Below are 22,526 nucleotides of genomic sequence, written 5' to 3'. Positions count from 1 at the left end.
GGTTGGGCTGTGGATTTTCATTCATCTCATTCATGTGGACTAGCAAGGGTTACTTGAACCATAAAACTTAATTACAAGGCATAGCTCATCCTTATAAATCTTAGTTATAATAATATTTTCAAACAGATAGAAGAGGAATGGTGGGAAAGACTTAATAGAGAATTAAAAAAATCTAGAACTTGGACGTTTATTTGAAACAGTAAAAAAATAAGTCATTATTTAGCGCAGAGCTGATTAGTTAAGCTTTTTTCAAGGGAACCCCATTCTCTTTCTGTTGGCTTTGGAAAGAAGGCTCAGTCCATGCTCCAGAGACACACTTGTCCTTGCAGGAACACATGTGAATGCCATATAGAGTTAAATACAAGGGAATTGAAGAACATAATACCTTGAAATTGGAAAATAGATGATTTCAGTTCTCTCTCATCTTGGATTTACCAACTTGGGTTAAAAGTTCTTGTTTCTGTGCTTGAAGATGGTTACATCTACTGACGTTAAGACTGTAGTTTCTGTTTAGTTTACAAAATTAGACATTTAAAGTCCTGGAGAAAAAATGAAGCAATCAACAAACATTCTTTTGGGTTTGCTATGATTTTTACACATTTCAGTAGTCTTGTCACTTCTGTGAAGGAAAGCCTGTTGTCCACTTGGTGGCAGCAAAGCACTACTTCTTGATAAGGAAAGCCCCGCTAATTGTCCATCACTCTGATTCTGTGATACTGTTATTCTTTTACAGTGGTTTCCCTTCCAGTATAATTTGCTTGAATACTTGTTTTGTTATATATCTTCAGTTTCATGATAGGTTAGTTTTATTATGCTATCTAGTCAATGCTTAAAAAAAAAAAAACCTAACTAGTATATGGCGCTAAAGGAATTTCAGTGTTTTAAAATTCTAGATGTTATGCATTTTATGGATTAGGGGTCTAGCTCAGAGAAAAATATATATTATTATAGTCCCATGTATGTATTATACAACAACTTAAATTTTTGAGGCAATTTCTCATGAGCCAATCCAAAATGCCAGGGAGAGAGGATAGTTGAATAAACTGTGTTTCCAAATAGTAATTAATTTGAACTTAATACACCCTAAGAAATATGAGGTCACTTGACAGAGTTAAAAGCAATGACATCCAAATTTGTGAGAAAACTAAGTACTCTTAGCCCAAACTCATGCAAACTTTCCTCCTTTTTACTTAAAATTCTCTCTCATCTTCATCTTCCTCTGCAATGCCACTGTCTTTAATGAATTTGTGCTCTGCCTTCATTCCAAGACTAACTTATCACCTGCATTCTTGAACCCAACATTCCTGGAGGGAAGCCTGTGATGGTTAATTAGTTAATTTATCCAGCAGACACTCAGCAAGAACCTACTATTGACAGTCCCTGAGTTAGCTGAGGGAACATGTGGAGATGACTGTGTATGCCCTCACATTGTACTGAGTCTAGGGAAAGACAGGCAAGTAGATGTTATGATTCAGTGTGATTGCCCCAGGGCTTTAAAGCAGATTTCTTTGGGACTCCAAAGGCAGGCTACTGGATTCATTGTGGGAGAACAAAGGAAGATTTTCCAAAGCTAGAAACTAAACATAGAAGAGAACATTTTAGACAGGGTGGGCAGCATGCACTAGAGGCAGGAAGAATGGCCAAGGCAAGTCCTTTGCTGGTTTGAGGATGATTTCTAATTTATGAAATAAGGTCACAGGAAAATACGGTCTCTAAGGTTCTAAATTTGTCTTGACTACTTTGTCATCAGTCCATGCTCTATACATATGTGTTTCTACACACACACACACACACACACACACACACCACACACAGAGAGAGAGAGAGAGAGAGAGAGAGAGTCTGTATATGCTATATACAACCTCTATCCTTTAATGAATAGATAGGAATCATATCAATAATTAACACATTTTTAATTTATTTTTTAGAAGATTTATTTATTTATGCATGCAAGAGCTGGGGTACAGGCCAGAGATGCGGAGATGGTGAGAGGAGTCACCAGAGACAGAGTGGGGAACAGAACAGGCAGACGTGACTGAAACACACTGTTGAGGGGAGCAGCGGGTGAGACAGGAGAGGTCTGCTGCACCATGTGGGTTACTCCCTGGCTGGCCGGGGATTGAACTTGTGCTGCAGTGGCTGCGGATTGCTTCATAGTGCTGTGCTCAACCCCTTGCACCACTAGGGAGGCCCATTTTCTTTTTATAAATAAACCTTTTATTAAACTTTTTGTGTGTGCCTGTAGTTGAGTTTCATTTTAAGTCCCTTTTATGTGCACAGGTTAGGCCACAGTCAGGCCAACCCATTTCACATTGGGCTTGCCCTGTAACTAGCCCATACCCTCATACATACACAGTCACAATAACATTTTATTAATTTAGGTCAATGGGTTGTTCATATTCAAGGATGTTGCTAATGGGATTTTAAAGAGGGACTAAAAACAAGTTGCTAGTATTCATTTTTAGTACAATTAAATCAAATATTCTTTTGTATCTGTTTTTTGTATTGTTTCACAAACTCTTATGAGAGAAGATTAATTTCTGTCAAGCATTTAAAAAAATGTGTTAAAAAAATAAAAAATGTGGGCCTCCCTGGTGGTGCAAGGCCAAGTGTTATATAATATTAGCAATGATATTAATATGGCAATTGTAACTTTATTCAAAAAGTTAAGTAAGGAGGGCCTCCCCTGGTGGTGCAGCGGTTGAGTGCTGGGCTGTGAAGCTGCCCGCAGCCTCTGCAGCGCCCGTTTGATCCCCAGCCACCGGCGAGGGTCGCACATGGCACACAGACCTCTCCTGCTGCACCTGCTGCTCCCCTCAGCAGTGTATTTCATCAGTCTGCCTGCTCTGCTCCCCACTCTGGCTCTGGTAAATTCTGTCATCCTCCCACGCTTCTGACTATACCCAGTGCTTGTGTAAATAAATAAATAAATCTTCAAAAAGTTAAGTAAGGAAATGGAAGGTATAAAAAAGACCCAAATTGAATGTCAGGAAATAAAGATTGCAGTATTTGATAGAACTAAGAAGTATATTGAGAAGGACTGATGAGAGATGAGGCATTGCAGATGAAAAAATTAATTTGAAGAGATAGCAAAGGAAACTATTCAAAATTAAATGCAGAGTTTCTTTAAAAAGTAACAGTAAATTGTAACAGTAACAGTAAACATCTCAAAAGGGCTTCTTGTTAAGTAATTGAGGTCCTAGGAAGAAGAGGCAAGGAAAAGGGGCAGAAGAAATAATGGCTGATGTTTTTCCAACATTTGATGAAAACCATATATACAAGGACCCAAGTTCAGTGTATTCCAAATAAACAAAAAAAAAAATGCCATAATCAAATTGCTCAAAACCAGTGATAAAAATTTGAAAGCAGCCAAACACAAAGATACAATATGGGCATATGAATCAGGATAGGTTACTGCAGCAGATTTCTCCACAGAAACAGTACAGCAATGAGAAAATGAAACAAATTTGTAAAGTACTAAGCTGAAAAAATAAAAAGTGAATATATCTTTAAAAAATTAAGATGAACTATTTTTATATGCATACATAACTTTAAAAAATGAATCATTAGCAGATGTGAATTAAATTGTTCTGGCTCCAATTTTTTATTATCAGCCATCCTCTATATAATCCTCAGATGCCTTTTTTTTTTTGCCATTTTCACCATCATCTTACATTTGTGCCTATGAGCTGCTTATTTGCAGCACAACACCAGGGGGCATCATTTACATACATAATGATCTGTATATCATGTCTGGTAAGCTGTGTTCATCTTTTCATTCATACTCCAGCACTATGTCCTGGAAGCATCTTTATTTCATATATCATGTGCCTTTTTCTCTGTACAGAGCCTTCCTAGTCCTTATGTTCTGACTTGACACTGCTCCTTTAAAATTCCAGACCCTTCTTACCTGAAATTAATATCTTCTGCAATTATAAAATGTATCATTTACTTTGAAGCTAACACATTGTCTTTATGTTTAGATGTTTCATATGTGTATGTTCCACATTGTCCAATTAGACTGTTTATTTCTTAAAGACAGTCTGAAGCTTATTTTTTATCCCCCAGTATGCCAATGCATTTCTGCATATATAGAAAACTTTCCTAATTCCAGGATTGATGCATAAAGTAGCAAAGGCCCATGGAATTAACCCCATCCTTTATCCTTTTCCCTTGTATTTAGGTAGTTCTACTCATCTAAGATAAACTTGCAGTGATTTTAATTTTTCTCTAAAGATATATTTTTATATTGGGGAGAATGAAACCACTTTCTTCTTTAGATTAGTATTTCTTATTTTTTTTATATAGTGAATACAATCTTTTTGCATAGAGTATATGCCCAAACCTTCTTTATTTTGAATACAAAAATCCCATGTTTCCCAAATTCAAAACTGTTTTATTTAAACAATCACACTTTAATTTAATTTAATAAGCTTTAATTTCCCTCAAGCAACAGTATTCCCCCCTGTATTTAATAGCTCTTCACTGACTCCTGAAGATCAAAAATGGAGTTCAGATACCTTAGTCTAGTCCTGAAAATCCTCCAAACCCAATTTTCATGGATAGTTCTGACCTCAAAGTGTGTCTTTATTCCACCTAATCTAGAAAAGTGAACTCTAGTTTAGCCACCACACCTTGGGCTTGTCTGCTTTCTTTCCAGAATAGTCTTCTAATCTTTCAAAATTTACATGTTTTTCAAGTAGGACTTGCATTCAACCTCTAGTCATTACTTACCTGCCTCTGTTTTTACATTACAACCTCAAACAAAGATAACTTGAAGGAAATACTGCTAAATTAAGTGCTTTTAAATACGTGCTTTTACTTTACTTAAATGCTATTTAAAGAATTTGAGAGAAGTTCTTTGAAACTATTCCGTCAATTTGTTACTCTCCTCTGGGCAAGCTCTGTGTCTCTGCATGGGTCTCCATCTGTATCAGCAAGTGTTAGACTTTTGTGGGTATAGCCCATCTGGGTGCGGATGAGAGGTAATACTACCTAAGAACCTACGTACATTCTGAGCTCTTCCTGAGTCAGTACTTCACTGGATGATTCAGTGAAGTTATTAAACTTAAATTATTCTAGGACATGAGATATTCAAATATTCACAATGTATGATAATCCTCAGTTTGAAACTAGTGCCACCATTCTCTGTTGGTAATTGAACATCTTTGCACATCTTTCTCAGTATTTTTCCCCTTTTCTTTAAATAACTATAGATTGGCTAATTTTATTACTTCACTCTATTCCTTAGCACTCTTTGTTAATTTATTATGCGTATCTCAGATTTTCCTTTTTTTTTTTTTTTTTTTACCAACATCACCAGTCTATGAGATATCCAGTCTGAGATCGCCCTCCAATTGTGGTAGGAAGTGGGAAAGAATGATCCCAGCAGGTATGGGACTGGTAGTTGGAGCATCTTTTAGCCAGAGATGGTGATATCCTTTAAAAGTTGGGAGTTAAAGAGGTGAATTGAAGGTGGTAACTGAAGGAAGCATGGCTGTCAAGCAGAGCTGGCCTGGGATGAGTTTGAAGAACTTGACTACAAAGCCAAGAACAGATAGAACTGCCAGGAATACATAATAAAGTGAGCATAGAAGAGGGCAACTTGGATATGGAAGGGTGGTGGGTGAGGAGCGAAGTGGGTGCTGCGAGGCTTTCACAACACTGCAAGCCTGTGTGGTTGAGTCAGTTCCCATTTAATGGATCAATCTTGGAAAGGAAGCCACTGATCAGTTTATTCTTAAGTATTAAATTATAAATGTCTCCCTCCTTAATTATAAAGTAATGGAAGGTGATGTGTTTCAAATAGGACCCATTTTGTCCTTGGTGATGTTTTAAAAGGTTCCTGGAAAGTTCTTTTTTAAATTTTCTTTTCTTAGAAAAATTCCTCACTCATAGCAGGAATTTAGAAAACCTAAATAAGGGACCAGGAAAAAGACTAATTGCAATAAAGTAAAAATCAAAATCGATAAGCAACTATAGACCAGAGACACACTACAGTGGGGGGCAGGGGTAGGAGAAGAGGGATTAGGGTCAGAAAAAGGGGTTAGGAATTCTATAGAAAATATAACCAAAATGAAAATGCATACATTATGCAAAAATGAAAAACGATGTAAGAATTATATAAAATAATTTATAAAAAAAAGTTATAGGGCGGAAAAGCGGCAGGTCCGTGTGAGAACCAGGACGTGGAAGAATTTTATATATACTTATATAATGTACTTATACATTATGTGTAATTATATAATGTACTTACATGTTATATGTACATAAATGTATATATATTACCTATATACAAATGTAATTGTGGTTATCTTGACTTGGTGTTTAATGCTATGTTTGGCAATTTTAGAGTAAAGAAGATATAAAAGAAATTTTCTTGCTGACCACACTTGCAATTGATTTATTCTTGTTGGACAATAATGTATTTTTAAAAACACATGTGTATTCAAGTGCTCACTCAGTCATGACACTATAATCTGTGCTTCTCCATGACTATGTACAGACCCTTCCTCAAACCATTACACCTACTATTAGGTCCCATTGCCTTACACATAAAGGAATGCATATACATTACACTTTCAGTTCTTGAGGGTTGGTTAGATATTTCCAACTTTTACTATATGTCATATTGACCCATGATTCATGATTAGAGTGTTGTAACTTGGGGTATCACTAACAGTAAAAAAGGAAATAAAAAGTATCTATAAATGTATAACAAGTGGAAATTGCAACTTAATTCTTTGGTTAATTTGTTTATCTTGATTGGCTAGTTCTATTTCAAACATCTTAGCCAATTTACTTGCAGGTTTTACCTTCTCTAAATCTGTCGTTTACTAGGAAAACATGGACATATCTTCCTTCTACTACACTGATTTCTGTGTCATTGTCTTGAATTTGATTTCAATTCTATTATTAGTCAAATCTGAGCATCTGCCCTTGGGCACATAAACTTGTCAATCAGATGTTTTCTTAAAGGTGTTATTTTATGTTAATACTAGCTTAGTGCATGTTGACATTGCTTAGAAGCCTTTGTTTGAGAATTTTAATTTGATTTTGCAATACAGAAGTAAGTTACTCCCTTCCATCAACACCTGTATCTTGTTTCCATGTGAATTGGAAATTATTGTTTATTTAACTCTCCCCTCCCCAGTATAGTTTATACATTAAAATCCAAATTAAAAACAGTAGCTTCTAGACTTCCATTTGTGTCCATACTACAAAATTTGTTCATTGAACTAGAATGAGCCTGTCTGATAAGAGCCTATCACTCCCCAGATAGGATTTATTGTTCCTGAAGGAACAACCAACTGATAGTAAACATATTATTAAATTAAAACTGGGTTTTATTTATTTTCTTAAGACTTTAACACTGTTTTACCATGTGTCACTATTTTCCCCTTCTTAGAAATTCATAAACATTGCTCTTTCATTTTCACCTTTCTTCTTACTAATTTAGACTTTAAATAAAGGAAATACATGCTTATCATTTAATACATCTTTTTTTTTAAAGATTTATTTATTTATGCATATAAGAGCTGGGATACAAGCCAGAGATGTGGGGGGGGGGGGTTAGAGGATTCACCAGAGACAGAGTGGGGAACAGACCAGGCAGATTGACCGAAGTACACTGCTGAGGGGAACAGTGGGCAAGTCAGGAGAGGTCTGCTGCGCTCTGTGGGTTGCTCCCTGGCTGGCTTGGGATCAAACTCATGCTACAGAGGCTGCGATTGCTTCATATTGTGGTGCTTAACCCCTTGCGCCACAAGGGAGGCCACTAATACATCTTTTTAAAATTTAGCTATTTTAAATATGTAGTTCATTTTGTCATTTAAACATCAGTCATTTATTCATTTACTCAATATTAAATGATCTGCGATCACAGTGAGTGGGAAGTGTTGCATAGCAGAGATGCTAAAGTGGATATGTTTGAGCCCAGAGGGGGAGCGGGCACCCACAGCCAGGGCTTACCAGGTGCATGGAAAAGTGCATCTGTCTCTGAATCGCCATTTTAGAATAGGGACATTCTTCAATAAAGACTGCTTGAACTGGCAGAAGGCCCCTGGAGGAGCCAGAGGTGAGCTGGGAAGTTCGCCCACTCCAGGCCCCTTCTGGCCAGCAGTCTGAACCCAGAGGGGGAGCGGGCACCCAAGGCCTGGGCAGACCTGGCACGCAGGGGAGTGCGTACCTGCATCGCCTTTTTAAAACAGGGAACTTTCTTCAATAAAGACTGCTTGAAACCGGCAGAAGGCTCCCGGAAGGAGCCAGAGGTGAGCTGGGAAGTTTGCCAAGGCCAGGCCCCTTCTGGCCAGCAGTACGAACCCAGAGTGGGAGCGGGCCTCCAAGGCCAGGGCAGACCAGGCGTGCAGAAGAGTGTGCCTGTCTCCAAAGCGCCATTTTAGAACAGGGACCTTTCTTCAATAAAGACTGCTTGAATCTGGCAGAAGGCTCCCCATGGAGCCAGAGGGAGAAGGTTCCCTGCACAGTCAGAGGTGAGCTAAAGGCCCCCACAAGCCTGGTCCCACCTGACAGGAAGTCAGAGCCCAGAGGAGGATCCAAAGATTTTGAACCCAGAGTGCAATTCAGCTGCCCCACCTCCAGGGAAGTCTGTGGGACTTCAAGACACACCTTTGTAACTAAACTCAGAAGGAGGAGAGATTCTGTGACAGTGACCACTAACATACTCAAAGTACCACTGCCTCACTAGACTTCTGACATAAGTTTTTGACTCGTTTGGATTGCCAGTTTCTGAAACTCCCGAAAGAACACACCAAAAAGATGCCAGCTAGTACCAGCGGCACAGTGTTCTAATGCATAAGGCAAATTAGAAGACAGGCAGCAGGGAAAAGAAAAACTACAAGCAAAGTAGCAACACCTCAGAAAAAAGACACACCACAAAAAAAACCACCCACCAGCTTGCAACTACGGTGACTTGGAAGAACTTCTGAGCCTTCCAGAAAAAGAATTTAAAATTGCTGTGATGAAAAAACTGATGGAAGTCATTAAGGAAAACAACACTCAGAAGAATGAAATTGAGTTCCTAAAAAGGGAAATGAAGGAAATGTAGGAGATCAAAGGATTAACAGAAGAGCTAAAGAATGCTGGGAAAAGCAGTGATAACAAAATAGAGGAAATGGAAGCACGAATAAGCACTCTTGAAGACACAGAAATAAAAAGAACCAAAACAGAAAAAGAAAGAGAAGTACGAATGAAAAAGACTGAAGAAAGACTTCGGGAACTATCTGACTAAATGAGGAAAGGAAATGTAATTATAGGAATCCCAGAAGGAGAGGAGAGAGACCTAGGAACAGAGAAAATATTCAAGGAAATAATTGAAGAGAACTTCCCAAACGTGAAGAAGGAGCTGAAAATTGATATACAAAAAGCAAGAAGAACACCAAACTTCCATGATGAAAGGAAAAATACAGCAAGACACATAATAGTAAAGCTCCCAAGAATCCAAGACAAGGAAAAAATAATGAAGCTGACAAGAGAAGAGAAACAGATAACATAAAAAGGAAAACCAATCAGACGGACATCAGACTTCTCCAAAGAAACACTACGGACAAGGAGAGAGTGGAGGGACATAGTCAACAGACTTTAAGACAACAGATGACAACCAAGAATACTCTATCCTGCAAAGCTTTCCTTCCTCTATGAAGAAAGAATAAGGACTTTCCCAGACAAACAGAAACTCTGGAATTTAATTACGACTAAACCCCCACTCCAAAAAATACTACAAGGAGTCCTAAAGCCAGAACCTCATAGGGATGAATAACAATGAAAGAAGGCCAAAAAAAAAAAGTTATTAAAAGCATAAATAAATAAAATCAAAGGAAACACAAACACAATGGCAAATACAGATGCTAACATATCAATACTAACTCTAAATGTAAATGGACTAAACTCTCCAATAAAAAGACACAGAGTTGCAGGCTGGATTAAGAAACAAAACCCAACCTTTTGCTGTCTCCAGGAAACACATTTAGCTGCAAAAGATAAAAATAGACTCAAAGTTAAAGGATGGAAAACAATTCTACAAGCAAATGGACCAAAAAAGAAGGCAGGAACAGCTATACTCATATCAGATAAAACAGATTTCAAACTCAAAAAGGTAAAAAGAGACCCCAACGGTCACTACATTATGATCAAGGGGACAATACTTCAAGAAGAAATAATACTCATTGACATATATTCACCAAACGAAGGAGCACCAAAATATATCAGACAACTATTGTCATCTCTGAAAACAGACATCAGAGAAAACACATACTTACTGGGAGACTTCAACACACCACTATCAACAATGGCTAGATCAATGAGACAAAAAATAAGTAAAGACACTAAAGCTCTAAATAAGGATCTAGAGTGCTTGGGCTTAACAGACATCTATAGAACACTAAACCCAAAAAAATCTGAGTACACATTTTTCTCAAGCGCACGTGGATCATTCTCCAGGATTAATCACATACTGGGACCCAAGACAAACATCAACAGATACACCAAGATTGAAATCATACAAAACATCTTTTCTGACCATGAAGGCATCAAACTAGAAATAAACCATAAAAAGAAGGCAAGGAACTCTCCTACCTCATGGAGATTAAAACCCACACTACTGGAAGACCACTGGACTAATGAGGAGATCAAAGAAGAAATTAAAAAATTCTTTGAATTGAATGACAAGGAGGACACCAATTTCCTAAATGTATGGGATGCAGCAAAAGACGTAATAAGAGGAAAATATATACCAATAGAGGCTCACATCAAGAAACAAGAAAGAACTCAAAGAAACAAACTAATCTTGAAGCTCAAAGAACTAGAAAAAGAACAACAACAACAACAAAAAAAACCCAAAACCAGTAGAAGAAAAGAAATAATAAAAACCAAAACAGAAATAAATGAAATCAAAACTAAAAAAACAATCCAAAAGATCAATGAAACCAAGAGCTGGTTCTTTGAAAAAATCAATAAAATAGACAAACCCCTAGCCAGGCTCACAAAGGAAAAAAGGGAGAAAGCACAAATAAACAGGATCATAAATGAAAGAGGAGAAATCACAATGGACACAGCAGAAATCAAAAGAATAATCAGAAACTACTATGAACAGTTATATGGAAACAAGTTCAACAATCTAGAGGTGATGGACAAATTCCTACAACTCTACAATCACCCAAAGCTAGATAAAGAAGAAATAGAACACCTAAACAGACCAATTACAAGCAGCGAAATTGAAATGGTAATCAAAAACCTTCCCAAAAACAAAAGCCCAGGACCTGATGGATTTACAAATGAATTCTACCAAATGTTCAGAAACGAATTAGTGTATATCCTTCACAAACTCTTCCAAAAAAATTGAGAAGGAAGGAATAATATCAAACACGTTCTATGAAGCCAATATTACACTAATACCAAAATGAAACAAGGACAACACAAAAAAAGAAAGCTACAGGCCAATCTCGCTAATGAACACTGATGCAAAAATCCTCAATAAAATTTTAGCTATCCCAACAATGTATCCATAAGATAATTCACCACGATCAAGTAGGATTCATGCCAGGGCCACAAGGATGGTTCAACATCTGAAAATCAATCAACGTTATCCAACACATCAACAAAAAGAAATACAAAAACCATATGATAATATCAATAGATGCCGAGAAAGCTTTCGACAAAGTGCAACACCCATTCATAATAAAAGCCCTTGAAATTCTTGGGATACAAGGAACATACCTCAACATCATAAAGGCCGTATATGACAAGCCAACAGCCAGTATCGTTCTCAATGGTGAAAAGCTGAAATCATTTCCATTAAGATCTGGAACAAGACAAGGATGTCCACTTTCACCACTGCTTTTCATATAATACTGGAAGTCCTAGCCAGAGCAATAAGACAAGAGAAAGACATCCAAGGAATTCAAATAGGAAAAGAAGAAGTCAACCTATCACTATTTGCAGATGATATGATAATATACATAGAGAACCCCAAAAACTCCACTCATCAATCAGTCAACTCATCAATCAGTTCAGAAAAGTGGCAGGATACAAAATCAACACGCAAAAGTCAGTAGCCTTCCTATACACAAACAATAAATCTGAAGAAGAAGAAATAAAAAAGAAAACCATCCCTTTTATTATCGAAACAAAAAAAATCAAATACTTGGGAATAAATCTAAAAAAAAAGAGGTAAAGGACCTATACAAAGAAAACTATAAAACACTGTTAAAAGAAATAGAAGAAGACACAAAGAAATGGAAAGACATCCCCTGCTCATGGATTGGAAGAATAAACATTATTAAAATGGCCATCCTACCAAAAGCAATATACAGATTCAATGCTATTCCAATAAAAATTTCAGTGACATACTTCAAAGAAATAGAACAATTACTGATGAAATTCATATGGAATCACCAAAAACCACAAATAGCCAAAGCTCTCCTGAAAAAAAAAAAGAAGGGAATGGAGGCATCACACTCCCAGACCTCAAACTATACTTCAAAGCCATAATCATCAAAATTGCATGGTATTGGAACAAGAACAGACACACAAACCAATGGAATCGAACAGAAAATCCAGAAATAAAACCACAGATTTATGGTCAACTAATCTTTGACAAAAGAGCAAAGAATATGCACTGGAGCAAAGAAAGTCTGTTCAATAAATGGTGCTGGGAAAACTGGGTCGCTACATGCAAAAGAATGAAGCTTGACTACTACCTCAGACCATACACAAAAACCAACTCAAAATGGATTAAAGAACTAGACATAAGACCTGAAACCATAAAGTACATAGAAGGAAATACAGGCAAAACACTACATGATATGCACATCAAAGACATCTTTATAGACACATCACCTAAAACAGTGATAGTGAAGACAAAGATAAACAGCTGGGACTACATCAAATTAAAGAGCTTCTGCACAGCAAGAGAGACAATAACAAAAACAAAGAGAAACCCCACCAACTGGGAGAACATTTTTACACACAACACTAATGATAAAGGACTGATCACAAAAATCTACAAAGAGCTGATGAGACTCAACAAAAACAAAGAAAATAATCCAGTCAAAAAATGGGCAGAAGAGCTAAAAAGATACTTCTCTGGAAAGGAAATGCAAATGGCCAACAGGCATATGAAAAAATGTTCAACATCACTTGTAATCAGGGAAATGCAAATCAAAACTACCATGAGATACCATCTTACACCAGTGAGAATGGCACATATTAAAAAAAACTAGCAACAACAAATGTTGGCGAGGTTGTGGAGAAAAAGGAACTCACCTGCACTGTTGGTGGGAGTGCAAACTGGTCCAACCACTATGGAGAGCTGTATGGAGATTTCTGGACCTACTAAACATAGAGCTTCCATATGATCCAGCAATTCCACTCCTAGGTATTTACCCAAAGGACACAGAAACATCCATTCCAAAGAGCACCTGCACACCTATGTTTATAGCAGCACTGTTTACAATAGCTAAGCTTTGGAAACTACCCAAATGCCCAAAAATAGATGACTGGATCAAGAAGATGTGGTACATATACACCATGGAATATTACTCAGCATTCAAAAAAGATAAACACATGCAATTTGCAGCAACATGGATGGCTCTGGAAGGGATCATGCTCAGCGAAATAAGCCAGAAAGAAAAAGAAAAATACCAGATGGACTCACTCATAGCAGGAATCTAGAAAACTTAAAAAATGGGACCAGGAAAAAAGAATAACTATAAGAAAGAAAATATCTAAATCAACAAACAGCTATGAACCAGAGACACTCTATGGGGGGTGGGGGGCGGTGAAAGGAGGGATTGGGGTCAAAATAAGGGGGTTGTAATTGTATGGGGAATATAAAAATAAAATTTAAATAAAAAACTAATTTTAGTTATCAATAAATAAATAAATAAATAAATCGATAAATAAATACCTAGGTTAATGCAGAAAAAAAATAAAGTGGATATGTTCTGGTTACTCTCATGGGGTTCACAAAGAAGCAGGGTGCCATCACAGGTGTACAGTGATTCCCATGAGAGATATTATTGTATGGTCATGAATAGATGGGCTAGGATGCAAAGGAGAGGTGGAAGATGATCACTAGGATGATAAGAAAGAGAAAGTGACTTTTGATTTTTGAAAGAATAGCAAGAGAAGACAAGCAATTATGATGTTTTAGGCAATGAGAACTGTATGCAAAGGACAGACACACCATAAAATACAGCAGGTTTGTGAGAAATTTCATGAGAATATTGGACATGAAGTGTCAAGGTGACAAATGTCATAGGAAAGACAGGATAGGTCTAGATGATCTGAAGGTCTATGTTGAGGTTAGTGTGGAGTGCTGAATCTGTGGGCCAGAGGGTACCTTTAGCTACATAATGTCTTTAGGAAGACATTATGGAGACAGAAAGCAGATTTACATGTGAAGACTGGTAATAAATACTAAGACTAGCTAGAAGACTATTAGAATAGTCTAGGTAAGAAATAATAGTCTAGGTTGAGAATCTTCAAACAAGGCTGCAACCATAGGGATGGAAAGGGAAGAGCAAATGGAACAGTATTTCCCGAGTGCTGTTAAGGGGACATGGGAACAAATGGAAGTGCCAGATGATGAATACTCACAGACATTGCTCTTCTCCACTATTTGTTTTTCTTACTTTCTTATCCTCTTAAAAACTTCTTTGCCATATTCTCTATCCAATTTTAAGAATCAAATTTGCATATAATTTTTTTTTTTATGGAGAATGCAGGTCACTAGACCTGACATGTTCTCACTTACTGCTCATTTAGTGGTAGCTAGGGTGCCCCTGGACAATTGGAATAGCACTGTCAGATCAGCTATGCTTGGTTCAGCTGGATGCTTTGTGGTTTGAATTCTGTTAATAATTAGACTTTCAGAGAAAGTGGCTAAACCAATTGATCTCTGAAACTTTGTGTCACAAAGTCAGCAACTTTGAGAGAGTTCCATGTTCATATGCCAGGGGTGTTCTGTTTCCTCTATGGTATACCCTTCCCTGACTTGGTAAACGATAGTCTCTCTGGTGGTTTTGTATCAGTGAGTTATATAAAGCATATAATAAGTCTCATATACTTGGAAAGTTACACAAAAATAACAAAGAGCTGTTTTCCTTCCTGATGCTGCTCAAATTGGAACATAACTGTTTCCATGGAAACCATACTGGTCCAGGCGCTCATTTTCTCACGTTTGGCTTACCACAAAAGCTTTATGACTTATCTACCTACAGTCTCTTCCTCTCTCAAGCTCCTTTGACTATTGTTATTAGATTAACCTTTCTAAAAAAATTGTCTTTATTTTCCTATTCACCTATTTGTTATCTAGTATAAGCCCATCCTCTAGCAAAATCTGACCTCAGATGTGCCTGACGGCCTCAAATGGACCTACTGGGCACATCTTTACATGTGTATTACATGCCATGTGGAACCCTTAACTGTCTTGATCACGAGTCTTGCCTCTGCCATAAAATCATTTATGCCAATGAGAATAAAGACCACATTATGTGCTAAGTTTGTTCCCCAACCCTCAGTACAAGCACAACACTGGGCTCATAGTGTGTAGAGAAGTGAATATTCTCTTTCCTATTTCACCCTGTATTCATTTATTCCTTTGCATCCCCAGTGGCTTAAGGGTGGTTTTTGGTTGTGTTATTTCCTTTTCCTCCCTAAAGTAGTTGACATTTATATAGCATGTGTTATCCTAAATTTTCACATTTTTAAAACCAATATTATGATATCTTTACTCTTAAATATAGAAGCATCTCTCTCTTTATCAGAACCACAGTGACTCAGCTACTTGTATGTCTAAAATGGTTTCTGCATTTTTCTGTGGCCAGTCTTCATGATGAATATAGATTAATAGTAGGCTTTTTGGAAGCATAACATTTAGCATTACTGGAGTTAACCAGGTAGACCAATTTACTTGAGGTTGGTCTGTTTCTTTAATGAATATAGAAATAGGGTCAGGGAGAAAAAAAACAACTTGACATTCATGAAGGATATATACTAAGGTGTTCTTAAATTTCTTAATATTTTGATACCACTGTGATGTGCTTTAACCTCATTTTTTACTTATAAAATTGAGATAAAATAACTGCCTTACTATAAGAACATAGTAAGTAAGAACAAAAACTATAGCTAAGCTTACTTACCATCTGCTACCTGGGAGTAAGTTAATTCATTCCTTAGCAAACCCACAGGTTGCTGTGTTGTGGCCTTTTGGGGTCTCAGGGAGAGCAGAAGCAATAAATAGTAAATCTGTAAATATCAACGCATCACTTTAGTTCCGTCGTATTTGCCGAAGAAAAGATATTCAAAGGTCCTATAAAACAATAATTTTAAAGTATAAAATGAATGAAAGAAGCTGAGGCAGGAATCTTATGTTTTTCTCTAAAAACTTATCGATGCAGTTTTTAAAAGCCTCTCTCCTATGAGCCAGGTCTTTATAAATTTTAGTTGATGATGGAGATAATCATAAGAAAGCAGTGAAAAAATTTAAATAACGATGTTGTGAAAGAAATAATACAAGGGAATCTAATGCATTACCACCCTCTGTTAGATAAGATGATAAAATAAGGTGGCTATAAGCAAAATAATTTTTGAGTTGAATGATGTGTAACCAGTCATATGAAGACCAGAAGCAACATCATGTATAAAGGCCCTGAAGCAGGAGAAGTTTTCTGTGTTTAGAACAGAAAGGAGGCTAGTGAGAATGGACATACTGAGCAAATGAACAAGGTATAGAGAGGAAAAAGGTACAGTCAGATCTGTGGAGACATATCAACAATACTAGCATTGGCATCTTAGTGCAATGGGAAGCCGGCATAAGTTTCAAGCAGTGAAAAATTTGATATGATTTATGGTTTCAACATCATTTTTGATTGGGGAACTCTGTTGTATGCGGAATGTGAATTGACAAGAGCTGAAAGTAGAAGCATGGAGACTATAAAGATACCATTTCAGTAAACCAAACAGGAAATGATGGTAGCTTAGACCATGGCAGTGACAGTAAAGGTAGAAAAAGGACAGATTCAAGGTATCTTTGTAGATAGGGCTGACAGAACTTGTAGATAAATTGGTTTTGGAAGACTGAGAGAAAGTAGAAAATCAAGAATGTTGTAGAGACAGGGCAAACTGATTTAGCAAAACATGTGCAAATCATTTCTTTTAGCTATAATTTTATTGTAACATATTATAGGAATGTAGTGAGGCCATACATGGAAGTGGAAGGCACAATAAACTGATCAATAACAAGAACTTGTGAGCCTTTTATTCTTACCTCCACCTCAGCATATTTTCATTAGGAATTCCTGTCCTCACATTATTGTGTATTTAGGTCGCCAGATTTCAAGTAAATGATTAGAAAGCCCAGATAGTGTTATTAAGATTCAATCATTCATCAACTCAGTAATTATTCCTGAATTCTTTCTATATGTAATCACTGCATTGGTGACCAATTTGAAGCAAATGCAATACCTACTATTAAGAAACTTACTGTTGGGTTAACCAAATTATTTCCCTAATAATGTAATTGTATAACTGGTTGTTAAATTATACCTGGGATAACTAAGAACATCAAGACATACTGTGAGAACATCTTTTCATGACTTTCATATTTATCCTAGTTTGCCTCATCCATTCCCCTATTTCATCTTGCATATGACAACCAGAGATTGCTAAATCCATCCCTTGGCTCCAGATTAATATTTCCCATAGCTGAGGGGACATCACCAACATATTGCCACATATTCCTTGCTAAATTCTTTCATCTCCATCCTTCCCTGTGCCCAGTGTTTGCACTATCAGCTACTTTCTTTACTGTCATCTTATCGACTTAGCAATTTACTAAACTAGAAATGACCCAGATGTTAAACATTAGCAACTTCTTAAGTTGCTAATGTTTTTAAACCTCATTTTCTTAATGAATAATGATACTCAAACAGGTTCAAATTCCTGAAGTCACACAGCTGGTTTTAAATCCAGTTCTCTTTGGCATTTCAACTTTTGCCCTTTTCCATCACAACATTTTTAAGATTTCCTAACATTTTTAAAGGAAAAATTATGGAGACAAACATATCAGAAAGAGAGAAGAGCATTTTAAAAGGCTTAGAAATATTGCAGCACCAATATCACTAATCACAGTAACGCTTATCTTTTCCTCCCATGAATAGTAATGGTCTTTTATCCATCTTGGTTGCTGAATCATTTGAACAAACAGTTATGGGATAATCACTATATGTCAGTTAAATCCCTTTTATAGGTTTTGGGGACAAAACCTAAAGAAAACTAATACTTGATACCTATCTCTCTAAGTGCCTTAATAGGGGAAAGAGACCCTTAGTATCGATTTCAGTGTGACTCCTTAAAGTATAAGTCTGCAAGTATTATGAAAGACATAGCATGGGGGGAAAGAGCAAACAGGAGAGCCTTGTACCCAAACCCTAGGATTAAGGGAGTAGTTTCTGTAGGAGATAATATCAGAGTTGAGTTAACAAATTAGGAAAAGATAAGTGAATTATTAGAAGGGAATCACAGTTTGTTAAAAGAAGAAAATGAGAATAAAGATATGGAGGCATGTAGTAACCTGGGGTATGCAGAGAACTTCAGGTAACTTGAATATTGCAGGTTTTGGATGTCCCATCATAGCATTCTAAGAACTGATCTCAAATCAGAAGAAATGGGAATGGAGAAGTAGGGATAGTTTTGAGAGATAGTGGGGAGGTTGAATCAACAGACTTAGTGTTACATAAAAGGGAACATAAAAGGACATATAAGGACATAAACGGAGGACTGTAGGACCCAGGTATCTACTGGGATGATTGGGTTAATGATTGGGTTAATTCTATCCATTAGCTGGATAGAACATGTGCATTGGGGAAGAGATGGTGACTTTGCACAGCTGTGATTAAGTTGCTTCTGAGGCTGTGTATTTCCAGAAAGGGGATAAATATAGAGACTAGGTGCAGTGGGGAGAGGGCTGATTTCATGATTAGATCATTCAGTGTAATAATAATAATAGTTATTATTATAATAGTTATTATTATTATCTTAGCCACACCTTTATAATAATAATAATAATAGTTGGCTAAGATCCCAGGACATAGATGCTGCTCTTAGAACACAAGGTTTGTCTATGTTTTTATTTTTGTCATGTCTTTTAGAATTCAAGGCACATTAGTCCTTCTGCATTCATGTAAATCCTGTTGTTTCTAATGAACTAACTTGATTAGCCTCTAGGATCTATTCTATTTAATTTTCTTCATTAGTTCAAAAAATTCAAATTAGATTTAGTTCAGTTAGATAACATATGTAATTATCTAAAAAACTAACTGCAATACTTACCTGGCAGGGGAGATACCATGATCACGAAGGTGGTTTTCTCAGGGCGAGGCTTATCCATTGCACTCCGGATGTGCTGACCCCTGCGATTTCCCCAAATGTGGGAAACTCGACTGCATAATTTGTGGTAGTGGGGGACTGCGTTCGCACTCTCCCTCAAAAAATAAAATAAAATAAAATAAAAAACTAATTGCAATTACCACTTTCTAGCTACATGATCTTGAGTAAGTCACTTAGCTTTTCTAAGCTCAGCTTTTCTAAGCTCAGCTTTTCTAAGCTCCTATGTAGAATGAACATAATTGTTTGATAAGATTAAATGCAATAATGCATATTCTAAGGACTTAGCACAGCTCATGGCACTTATAGATACTGAATAAATGATAACATTATCATTCATACTTTTAGCCACATCAATATTTATCAAGAATTTGTGATATTAGAAAAAAGTTGGTGATATATACATTGCTTAGTTAGGTCCTGCTCAGAATAAACATGAATATAAGGTAGGCAAAGGAGCCCACCAAGCAGGAAAGATGCATATACAATTGTTTACTTGTCACTATCATGCAAGACAACCTGTGACAATACTGCAGACAATGCTGTGACATTCAACCTCACACTATTTTTCCACCTCTGAAATTCTACTGAATCCATTCGAAGCCGTGGTGGGAGGGGGAGCTGTACAATCTGTTACCATCTTCATTTCAGAAAATGGACTTGTCTATTCAAAAAAAAAAGTGAATGTCCCCATCATGACATATTCATTTTGTGGAAACAAATTCACTTGGCTGACCCATATAGTTCCTTCGCTGATAATATTATTCTTCACACTAGCAGCTGTTAAACTACACCTCACATTCCATGTAACATGATGATGCTAGAGATAGCAAATTTAATAGAAAACTGGAGATGAACCATAGGAAGAAGGTAAAGGCAATTCACAACTTATCAAGATGACTATAGTACCTCATTATTTTTAACAACAATGACAACATACACACAAGTGTGCATACACACACAAAGTAAAATCTAGTTGAGAGAACCAAGGAATTGTCTAGATTCTATAATTTTAATCTGATCGATTTTTAAAAAAATAGGCCTTGGCTATATTTATGTCTGCCTTCTGCTTCAGATTGAAAATATAACCTTAAACAAGCTTCCCAGGGAGGCGGCTGAGTGGACTCAGGGCATTCCATTTCAAGCCTGCAGCACTAACATGGTTTCTAGAAAGCTGCTCTCGTGTAGATACTGTGGCAGATGTGCTGAGGATGTAGCCTCTCTGTTTGATTGAAGAAGAGTGTTTCTCAGTTAAAAATTGAGAAGACAGATGTGTTTTTTTATCACAAGTGTGTATTTAGCAGTGACCGTTTTCATGGCAGGCTTTGGATACATCCTTGCAACTCAAATCTAAGCATCTTAGATTCTTTCATAGCAGATGGCAGCTCCAGACCAATCCCATTTGGAAAGAATGGTGAAGCAGTCTTCCTAATAAGATTGTTATTTTTAAAAATGGACTACATTAATTGAAATAAAGCAATTGTGAAGCAGGTAATGGTCATTGCCCCGCTGTGCAGCTGGACTCCGGGTTCTTGACTTTCTGGCTCTGCCTCAGGCAAGTTTATGATCATCGTCAAGTCGACATACCTGCTGCCTCTGTCATTTCATCATTAAGATAAACGTTTTAGATATTGATGTTTTCTAGGATCTAACATCGCAATATTTTATGATTCTATTATCATTTATAAGCCATTCTTTTCAGTGTGGATGGAACTATGAGGGACACTGTCCAAAAAAACTGTCCTTGGGGCAGCAAGAAGGTTGCGAATGGTCTAAAATGGTCCAGAAATCAGCCTATGGGACATCCTGTTAACATCAGGAATACTTGTTCAGAGGAAAGAAAATTAAGACTGTCTTCAAATATTTTAATTAATGTCACATGGAGAAAAGAAGTAGACTAATTCTGGGTTGCTATTAACCCAGTCCAGTGAATATAAGTTTCATATTTCTGGCTTGCCCTCAGTAGTCCTTTTTTTTTTTTTTAATTTTTTTTTTTTTTTTTAATACAAGCATTGGGTACAGTCAGAAGCACGGGAGGGTGAGAGAATTCACCAGAGCCAGAGCGGGGAGCAGAGCAGGCAGAAGGACCGAAGCACACTGCTGAGGGGAGCAGCGGGCGGCAGGAGAGGTCTGCGCGCCATGTGGGACCCTCCCCGGTGGCCAGGGAGCAGCCGGGGATCAAACCGGCGTTGTAGAGGCTGCGGGCAGCTTTGCAACCCAGCGCTCAACTGCTGCGCCACTGGGGAGGCCCTAGTAGTCCTTTTTTTAAAAAAATAAAATACTATAATAATATCCAGTGACAGCACAGGCAGCCTTTTGAGCTGTCGATGAAGAAACAAAATGACCAACTTTCAGACTGCAGAAGTTCTTGCATAAATTTGATGATAAGGCTAAGTAATAGGTAACAGCAATGCTACCATAACTATTCACAATGTTGTTAAATGGCTTTTCATGTGGGAAAATTCCGTCTTTTATTAACAAAGAAAAAACTCCTTTAACATCATTATGCCTTATGTCTCATAAGAGGTCAAAATATTCCTAAAAAAAAAAGACTAGGTAGGTCTATAACATTTTATAGGATTTTTTTTCCCCTGTTAATTCCTCCAGGCTTTTGTTCAACAGTATTCACCATGGTGTCAACTAATTATGTATTTTGTTTTTATTTTATTTTGTACTCCTAATTCTTCCATGTATAAATTACAATAAAAATAACAAGATTGCATTTCCTTGTGACATAATTTGTGTGCTCAGTCTCATTACATTTCATTTTAGCCTTTTCTTCAAGTAGATTGACTAACCTATAAAAGTTAAAAGCAGCATCTTACGTATCTTTCTACCTTCAGAAGCATGTAGTACAGTGTTGAACAGAATCAAGTCTCAACAACAGTGTGAGTTGTGACGGATTTTGCAGTTCCAAGAGACCAGTGCTACTGTCATCTTTATTTGGCCTGTGTATTGGTTCTTAGGAACTTGCCAATTATTGAAGGTCATCTTTTCAAAAGGACTCTACTGGACAAAAAAAGAAATAGCTAGAGAATTAAGTTTTGTAATTTTTCCTCTCCCAGTTGAGACGAGCATAGATCCTTTACTACCTATTATTGTATCTAAATTTTTTTAATAAG

The 22,526-nt window shown here is 36.9% G+C and overlaps 1 protein-coding gene and 1 non-coding gene across 3 annotated transcripts in view; both read left to right on the top strand.

Annotated features, from left to right (window-relative positions):
* The window catches only part of RABGAP1L (RAB GTPase activating protein 1 like), a 572,843-nt gene that overhangs the window by 399,607 nt on the left and 150,710 nt on the right, over window positions 1–22,526 (top strand). The window lies entirely within an intron of this gene.
* On the top strand, window positions 19,343–19,506 carry LOC119242480 (U1 spliceosomal RNA). Its single transcript, XR_005124488.1, has one exon. It is a non-coding gene; the product is annotated as a U1 spliceosomal RNA (small nuclear RNA).

Source organism: Talpa occidentalis, unplaced genomic scaffold (assembly GCF_014898055.3).
Source record: "Talpa occidentalis isolate TD23 unplaced genomic scaffold, MPIMG_talOcc4v2.1 talOcc4.12, whole genome shotgun sequence".
In the NCBI taxonomy this organism is placed as follows: domain Eukaryota; kingdom Metazoa; phylum Chordata; class Mammalia; order Eulipotyphla; family Talpidae; genus Talpa; species Talpa occidentalis.
Note: the sequence above shows the minus strand (reverse complement) of the source record. Positions and strands in the feature narration are given on the sequence as shown.